This window comes from Manacus candei, unplaced genomic scaffold (assembly GCF_025592945.1).
Source record: "Manacus candei isolate 608988 ecotype Guabito, Panama unplaced genomic scaffold, ASM2559294v1 h1tg000095l, whole genome shotgun sequence".
In the NCBI taxonomy this organism is placed as follows: domain Eukaryota; kingdom Metazoa; phylum Chordata; class Aves; order Passeriformes; family Pipridae; genus Manacus; species Manacus candei.
Window position 1 is genome coordinate 4,643,852 of NW_026138143.1, and position 9,580 is coordinate 4,653,431.

The following is a 9,580-nucleotide window of genomic DNA, read 5'->3' on the forward strand; positions in this document are numbered from 1 at the left end:
CATACTGAATCCACAACACAGTACTTCCTAGTAGCAGCTAATAAAAAGAAAGTGAACTCTAGCCTAGCCAAAACTAGGACACAAGTGTAACGTAAACTGGGGAATTGTTGGGTACAAAATAGTGGACAAAAGGGTCCTTATTCTCCCATTGTGAGCTTGCAATCTCTTCTTGATGCTACTGTTTGTTTTGGAGACCTTGACAGGCACAATTGGCTTTCCAGTTGCTCACTGTTGCCCATTAATTTCCGTGACTCAGAGAAATTATCACACGGTACTCCAGGAAAAGTTTGCTTCTAAGACATCACTACCTTCTTACTATTGCTGCAGCTGAAGGAAAAAAATCCCCAACATTGTGTGTGAGGTTTGTAATCTTAACTGCTGCTGCAAAATCACTGATGCTTCTGTCATCTTAACTGCTGCTGCAAAATCACTGATGCTTCTGTCATCTTAACTGCTGCTGCAAAATCACTGATGCTTCTGTCATCTTAACTGTTGATGCAAAATCACTGATGCTTCTGTCAGATGATGTGAATAGTCATGTTTTGCTGCTTGTTTCCCTGTGTGTCCTAAAAGTTTTCTAGTGTAATTCATTTTTTAGCAGCCTTTGCTATTGCAAGGAAGCAGTTCAGAATTTACCCAGTGATTGTGAACTCTGACCTATTTTTGTGTATGTTTAGGGCAGTTGGAGATCCAACTGCAGCCCAGTTGGGTATACCCTTGTTAATAAGATTGGAGGCCTGCATTAACTCTGGTGCCAAAGCATCCAGGGTGATGGGAAAGCTTTTATGCTACAAAGCTTTGCCTGTGGGTGAGGTATTCTTCTTTCAGATTGCAGTTAGTATAGGTGGCATGATGCAAACTGGGAAAGAGTTATTTCACCTCTTCTTGTTTGCTTCAAAGCTGCTGGCTGTCCAACTAACCAGGTAATAAGTAGGTTTCATCATGATTCCTACTCCAAAGAAGAAGATTTGGCCATTCTGCATGGTGGTGCCTCTGCATGAGTGCCAAGTCTGGAGTACCTGTTCAACTACTGCCTTAGACAGCTACTACTGGGAGACAGCTTCTTGCGCTTGACTGGATTTATTCACTTGCAGCTGCCTGTGCAAGCTATTGCTTTTGAAAGAAGCCGGGGGGGACTATTGTAAATGCTTAGCAGTTTAGACTTATTTGCAGGACAAGGTACCAATAGCACTGGTTGGAGAGGAGAGGAGCACATACTAGACCTGAAGGAACTATCCATAAAAAAGCTAGGGCTGGCAGTGTCCAATGGGAGAATGCCCAAGGCACACAGGAAGTATTTCCACTTCTTTACCAAGATTAATTTGTGCTTACCCTAGAGCTTTATACTTTGTTTAAAAAATATGAGGAAATGTTGCTCTGTAATAATAGATACCTTTTTTTTTCCTTTATGTGTATCGGTGATACTGATGTGATTTCACTGCTTGAATTGTTGTCAGGGCCTGGGATGGTAAAGTTGAAGACATTCAGTTATTCTGTCAAATTATTTGTTTAAAGTTTCATTTAATGCTTTGCTCTGTGGGCCTTATGGCATAGCTATTATGTGCCACTTTTGTGATAAAGCTGGGCCTAAAATTTTTCAAAGCTGTGGGAGGAGTAGAGGGGAAAGAAGGATTACGTTCCTAGATTTTAATTGAGACTATTCCTGAAATACCAAGTGGTGTTAACTGGTTTTACTCATCCTCATGAGGATAAGGTTCTTCGGTGGAGGTCTTCATTGAATACCTTTTGCAGCAGCTTTCCACTACATAAGAAGGGGGCTTACAGGATGTTAGGATTCTCACATAGTTTTATCAACTGCAAAATTACTGGTCATTTTTGGAGTAGGGAGCTTATATCAGGGCAGCTGCAAGTGGAGTTTACTCTTGCGGTAGTGAGGTGTGTGTAAGCAGGAGAGAATTTAATGGAAAAAGACTTGATTTTTTTTTTTCCCCCTAGCTTTGCAGAAATCTAGAGAGGGAGAAGCAAGGTGTGAGGAGAGTATGAGATGGACATAATTGAGTTATGGATCATGTTCAATTTTAAAATCTGGGGGCTTTTGTGTGTGTGCCCACGTATTTTCTTTATGCCTTTAGAAAGACTGCTGACCTTAACTGCTGGTTGGAAAGGAAAACCAAGACCTGGTCTTTGTGTTAGTTATTGTGTTTGGGGGGGGCTTTCTTGGAGTGTTTGGTTTAGTAACTTGGTTGCAAGGTTAAAACCGTAGTCATGAAATAACCGCAGCGATGTGAAAATGCACTGCTGTAAAAACAAACGAGCCGCTCGTCTAGCCGGTGAGCGCTTGACGCTCCAATCTGTCGACGGGAGATAATTAAGGAAATGAGTAATAGACCGAATAAGAGAACGCGTCATGTGTGACGGGGTTAATTCGGGAGGAGCCAGCCCCCCTTACCCTGCCCCCGGGTGCTGAGGGCACGGCCGGGCCGCGGGACGGGACGGGGCGGGCGGCGGCGCTGCCCCACTGTGCCGCTAGATGGCGCCGCTGCCGCAGCCGCGCGGGCTGCCGGGGTGACTGCTGGGGCCCGGCGTGTCGCTGCGCTGTCGGGGCCCGATGTGGCGGTGCACTGTCGGGGCCCGCCGTGTCGCTGCGCTGTCGGAGGCCACCGTGTCGCTGCGCTGTCGGGGGCCGCGGGAGGGCACAGGCACTGCCGGCCTGGCCGCAGACGGCGGCCCCAGGCTCGCTGCGAGTATAGGGAAAGCCTGTTGTGCGCTTGTCCCGCGGCAGCAGTAGCAGGTCGCTGCGGTTAGCGAACGTGCCGAGTGGGCGTACTGTGTTTAAAAAGGTGTTTATTTGCACTTTTACCAAGTCTCCTTGCCAGTGGCAAGCGTGGCGTTCGCCTTCAGGAGATGGCGGACGCTGCCAGGGAAGGCTGGGTAGCTTTCCCTTCATAAAAAGCACCCCTAACCCAAAGCATCCCTAACCCAATCCCCCCTGCGGTACCCTCGGCAGAGGCGACTCGCTGCACTTGGCACGCAGGCTCACTCATTCCATGAGCCCCGCTTGAGTTAAGTGGATGAAGTATTGTGAGCGAGCTGCTAAATTGCTCCTATTGTTGAAGCTTTTCTCTGGCTTGAGGGCTTCATATTCCAGGCTGTCTCCAAACAACCGTGTCTGTAGCTTGCCTGTTCCCGAGCCACTAGATTCTCACATTCAGATGCTTGCGGTAAGGCTGCTGCTTGGTGAAGCAGTGCTGTAACAAGCTAGGCACCCTGCTGTCTTCATCTGGCTGAAAAAAACCAGCCTCCAGATTATGTGACACAGAGTGGGCTCTGGGAAATGTGGAATCATCAGTTTATTGGGTTGTATGCTAGTTTTCCAGTGCTGTTGATTTAAAAGAATTTTTTTTTTGCCCTGTGGCCAGAATTATGGGGCGTAACACATAAGTTGCAGCACGAACATTGTTAATTAAGATGATTTTTCCTGACTTGGTCTTGATACATCTTAAATTAATCTTCCTACATACTAATTGTAATGCTAAAGACATCATGGGTCTTCCTAGTGAATAACTATGATGTATGGATACATTTCCACTTCAGAACAAGTGTTTTTTTTAATTCCTGGAGCAAATATTTGTCTTAAGTCATCTGAACTTTTCCCAGGCACTGCTGGTAGAGGACAATTGATACCTTCTTAATGCTCCTTTGCTGATTACATTTCTTTGGTGAGGGCTGGAATTCCTATGGCCTCTGACAGAGGGCTTTTGAGGCCCTTTACTAAGTGAGGGGATAGTATCTGCAAAGATCCAGTATCATAATATGGGTGACATTACCCAGTGTTACATGACACCAGGCAGGGGTTGTAGCATGTAGAGGTTGTCATTCTTATGGGGTTTGTGAAGTCTGGATCAGTTCTCTAGTCTGATTCGCACTCAGGCACATGAGCAGATCAGCTGGTGCAATGGAGGGGAACAGCATGACAGGGCATGAGAGCACCACTCAGCAGCAGCAATATCTTAAGGGGATGTTGCTGTCAAAGATTCTGTCTCATGAGACCATAGCTATTGTTCCAAAATCATTTTCAGGAACTAGGAATCCAGATTTTTAAGGCACTGAACTGGTTTAGACAGCATCTTGGGTTTGAATTTCGAGGGAAACACATAAGAGTAAAATATAGGCAGAATCCTAAAGCTGTTCATCTTCTTCATCTGGTCTTTGGGCATCATATGAAGCCAGTAAATAAGCTGAGTGGATTTGGGCCTGTTTGCACTGTACAAAGATCTGCCCTTGAAGTTATCTGAGCTATTACAGACATACATAATTTTACTTGTATATGAAATATTTATTATCATATGTCCTTCAGTTTCTCTCTACCTTGGATTATTTCTGTGTCTACAGTGATCCCAATTTCCTTCCATTTTTCTCTGTACTGACTTCGCTCCCCTTTTTATGATTGCAGTTTAAGGACCTTCCATGTGTAAAATGAGAGACATAGATTAGTGTGATAACTATAAAATTTGTTTTTCTTGTTTTGGCATTACTTTTTTTCTGTAGACTGGTGTAGCATAGTGGGCAGTGGTGAAAAACAGATGATGAAGCTCAGGGAATATGTTGTGAGGAAAAACTGTTGGGAAGGTCTCTTGCTCTTTGCTATGTGTTTGTAAACATTCTGAGATGCCTGATGTCTGTTAAAGAAGGAGGTAAAATTTTTAGTATTTATTGAAGGGAAACAATACCAGACTTTTTTGTCAACCAAGCTAGAGAGCTTGTACAGGAAATTGTAGGTTATTATACAATAGGGATTTAATTTTTTTTAATAAGAAATATTCAATGGCTATCATTTATTTCCATTCCACTGTATACACCCAGGGCATCTTCTCTTTGGCTAGCACAGAGCTTCATGCTCCTTTTGGAGCCTCTCTGTTAATGTGGACAAAGATCCTGGACTTCTATGCATTTTGGAAGTTGGCTTTTATGATGTATGAAAACACTGAACAAGTGCTTGGGAAAATATTTGCTTTTCCCTCTGCTCCACTCCGCTCTCTTCTCCTGTCAGTTCCATGTCAGCTCAAAAACTAGGCTTGCCAATGATTTTAATTGTATTGGGGCTATTGTGAAGAATTTGGCAATATGAAATGCCACTAGTTGAGATGGAGATTGTGAAAGCATGTCCCGTAAGATATCACGTTAAACTCCATTTCTGTGTTTCTTGGGGAGGATCTTTCACTTCAGGCAATATAATTGCCCATCACTGTGGGTCTGCAGTGTCCTGACAGTACATACAATACAGTATCACAAAATCAGATATTTGAGAGCACAAGTAGCATCATTGAAACAGGTTTCAGAAAGCTTTGTTGATACCAGGAGATTTTAGTTTGTCCTTAAGCTGAGAGAGAGCCTGTTGCCTTGGTATCCACAGTGCAGATAATACCATTTCATCTAGCCCTTGTAGTGCTGAAAGATAAAAAATTAGGTCAAAGAACATCAAGGGTGAATTATTCTGATTTTCCAAGTTTCCTTTTAAACTCTAGAGTTTATTGCACTGCTTTCTGTGTAGAATTTTCCATTTTTAAGAGGAAAAATTGGAATTGCAAACGTGGATAATGATCATCTCAAATCAATCTGATATTAATTTTATTGGCTGCACTAATGTTTTTGCCCTTGTAATTTAATAGCTATAGTGATCTTCCTTGTAAGGATAACAGACTGACTCGCTCTGTATATTCACATAGACATACAAGCACTCACCTGCAATTACATATATATCTAAGGAGCTTAGTTTGGCAGAGCCTACTGACATATACCAGCAGAATCTGCTGCAAAACGTTGGGATTTTTATGTGTAGAAGAACAATTATGGATCCTACACCACAAGAGAGATTTTTTTACCTTAAATTGCAGTAAGTGAACCATCAGTTGCTGTATTTCAGTGAGGATATGGAGCTGACCTCAAAGACAAACCAATAGAGAGCAGGGGAGCTGAGCAGCCAGAGCCATGAGGATGGTGAGAAGATGCTACCTTTATTTTTTTTTTTTCCAAAAGCAAATCAACAGAACAAAAGATGGCTCCTGAGATAATGGTGGAGGTGGTCTGAAAAAGGAGATAGGCTAAATGCCAAACCTGTGGGAGGAGTCCTTGTGACTGCAGAGGTGGATAAGCAGAGCAAGCTAATATCTGCCTGCTGGGTACCTGAGGATCTGTATGTACTACCTCAGTGGTAGCTGTCTGGAAGAGTTACCAACGAGTAACAGAACTTGACCCATGAGTACAAAACCTGAAAGCATTGGTGGTGCCTGCACACAAAGAGAAAAAAAGTGAGGTAACAGGGGGTCCAGCAGTAAATAAAGCAATGAGGCTGACAGACCTAAGTCTCTGAGTGATAATTCTGGTGAAAGCAGAGTCAGGGAAGCAACCCAGATTATTAAGAAAAGTCTATCTCAGTTAAGGTGCAGGGCATATGTATATATAGTGTGGTGTATAATTATACAAACCTTTCAATTTTTTAAAAAGACAACTGTAGTGTCAAGGCCAGCAGGGTGTTAACACAAACATGTAATTAACACTGCGATAGAGTCATATGAACTACTGGCAAAGGACCTTGGTGGGATTGCAAATACATTTTGGGAACAGAGATCATAAAAGAAAATCAGATATTCAAAGAGATGCACTATTCAGGACAGATTAAGTTAAAGGTGTTGATAATTCTTTTTTCACAGGATGACAAAGCAGCAGAAAGGGATAATACTGGTCAAATGGACCCACTTTAGTTTAAACATTTATGGGAAGAATGGTAAAAAATAAATCTACTGGTATAATATTGTGATTCTTGCTAGCAGATATTCAGGCTTAGATTTAGAAATAGGTGGGTTTCTATAATTCAGTTTCATCTGTAAAATCTAGGTAGGGAAAACAGTAGCTAGGATTAGTAGGATCCAGATAGTCTTGTGTCCAGTAATTGGCAGATTTCTTTACTAGTCATTGGTCTAATAGGAGTCATCAGTACTGTAAACTCATTCATGATCAGCAAGGATTTTACCAAAGAACAGACTATCAAAATCAAACCAAACTTCTTGGGTTGACTGAATGCCCATAGAGTTCTTTTAAATCAAAAGGTTGTTACAGAACACTAAGATGTTTTATTTCAGGAAAGCAAACATTGCGAGTAGTAACGAGCAGAGCAAGGGGGACTAATGACCTCAAGGACTTAGGGTTAGAGGCGATTTGGAGCTGCTGACATCAAAAAGTGCAGAACTGCCCTTGACTTTGAATGAAGACAAAAGCTTTATAGGGAAGTGCTGGAGAGACAATTGGAACATGAAACATTGTGCCTGGCAGAGCAGATTTTATGGTCCTTTTTCACAATTTATTAGTTTAGATGGTTAAGATAGGGACGAACGCAAAAGCTAGATAAAGAAGAGATAACGGGAAGCTTTGCTGACAGGGGGATTAGAAGTCTGGAGACATGTTTTAAACATAGCCCTGAGGAGAAGAATTCATATTGAATAGTTCAAGTAATGATCTTGCATAGAAAACTAGCAGTGCTTTTAAGGATGGATTAACATGGGCAGTCAGATGGCAATGGGGTAACATCCCTTCCCCTTGGGCTCTTCCAGTGGTAGGTTATATGTTGTGGTTACAGCCCTCCTAGCCAGAGCACGTCTGTGGCCAGGCTCTGGAGTGCCAATGAAACGTGATACTGACGTGAAGTTATGAGGCATCAGCAACATGAAGAGGATGGTGATGTGCTTCAGTGAGGACTGGACTGATGAAAATAGGATGAAATGCAGCAATGCAAAGAGCTAGGTGAAGAAATTAGTGAGTAATAACAAGAATTACTCTTACAAACTGAGAGCATCGCCCTTGGAAACAGCAAAGGAAGAGTATGTAGGGCGTGTTGCATGATCAGATGTTCACAAGGACTCATAGGTGCAAAGTAACTAGGAAAAAAATATCTGCAGTCCTGATGTCTTAACGTACCTTGAGTGAGAAATTGGCAGAAGGGAAGGAATTATTAAGTCCACTGTTCAGGGTGTTAGTGTAAAATGCTGTGTACAGTTCCGCTCTCACCAAAGTGAGACCCCACACAGTACAGTTCCATGTTCACCACAGATAATCTCCGAAGTGGAGTGGTATGGAGGGAAGAGACACTTGGATGGCCAGGAGAATTTAAATCATCTAAGAAGGTGAAAATGAGGAATGATGAACGTTGCCTTGGGAACACATCAAGGAGATAAACTCTGTTGGGAAGAGTAGCTCTTTAGTGTAAAGGGCAAAACTGGCCTAAAGAGGGATAGATATAATCTCCAAGAAGAGTGGTAGGGATGAAGACCATGGGTAGGTGTAAGGTGATGCTTGAGGAATGTCATGACAGGGACGAGTTCCCTTTCAGTTCTCTGATCCAGCACCCTCTTACCAGCATGTTTCTTCGGGTTAGGAGTTTGTGAGGAAACATCCAAAATGTCAGGGCAATAATGTATTGATGCAGCAATGCCACATGAGACCAGCAGGTCCAGAGAGGTGATTCTCCCCCTCTACTCTGCTCTTGTGAGACCCCACCTGGAATACTGAGTTCCACTCCAGGGTCCTCAGCACAAGAAGGATGTGGACCTGTTGGAGCGGATCCAGAGAAGGGCCACCAAGATGATTAGAGGGATGGAGCACCTCTTCTATGATGACATGCTGAGAGAGTTGGGACTGTTCAGCCTGGTGAAGAGAAGGCTCTGGGAAGACCTTGGAGCAGCCTTCCAGTACCTAAAAGGCACCAACAAGAGAGCTGGAGAGGGACTTTTTACAGAGGCATGTAGTGATAGGACAAAGGTGAATGGCTTTAACCTGAAAAAGAGTAGGTTTAGATTAGATATGGGGAAGAAATTCTTTACTGTGAAGGTGATGAAGCACTGCAACATGTTGCCTAGAAAAGTTGTGGATGCCCCATCCCTGGCAGTGTTGAAGGCCAGGTTGGATCAGGCACTGATCAACCTGGTCTAGTGGAAGTGTCCCAGTCCATGGCAAGGAGGTTGAAACTAGATGATCTTTGAGGTCCCTTCCAACCCAAACCATTCTATGATTTTGTATCTCGTGGAAGTCACAGGGCACATGTAAGAGACAAAGTGTAGTTATCAGACTTGGGATCTGTCCTCAGCACTGGAAATAATGTTTGCCTGTGTGAAAAATTAAATTCCTGAAGACACTCAGTTTTATGAACTTTACTTTTATGCCTCTTCCAAAAGAATACTGATAGTTTCTTTAGAGACTTCAGGGAGCTCTCATTCCTTATACTGTTGCCACTGTCAAAAGCACTAAATTCCACTGGATGAACCTGGACTGTCAGAGGCTTAAGAAAAAACGTATTGGATGCCAGCAGTTTAAATTGAGTCATGTAGGATCAGAAGTTTTATTCCTTGTGGCAGAGGCTATTATGAAGGATACTGTTAATGTTTCCTATTATACTTCAAAATAGTTTGTTTGGATACATGCAGCTCTCAGTGTCTTGGAAGTTTTGCCTACCAAAATGTTGATAGCAAAATCAATGCCTACGTGCAATGGTTATGACCTTCTATCCTTAATTCACCTGTTATACTTACTAATCTGAAAACAAAGCTGGGTAGAAAAAATGGATGCCTGC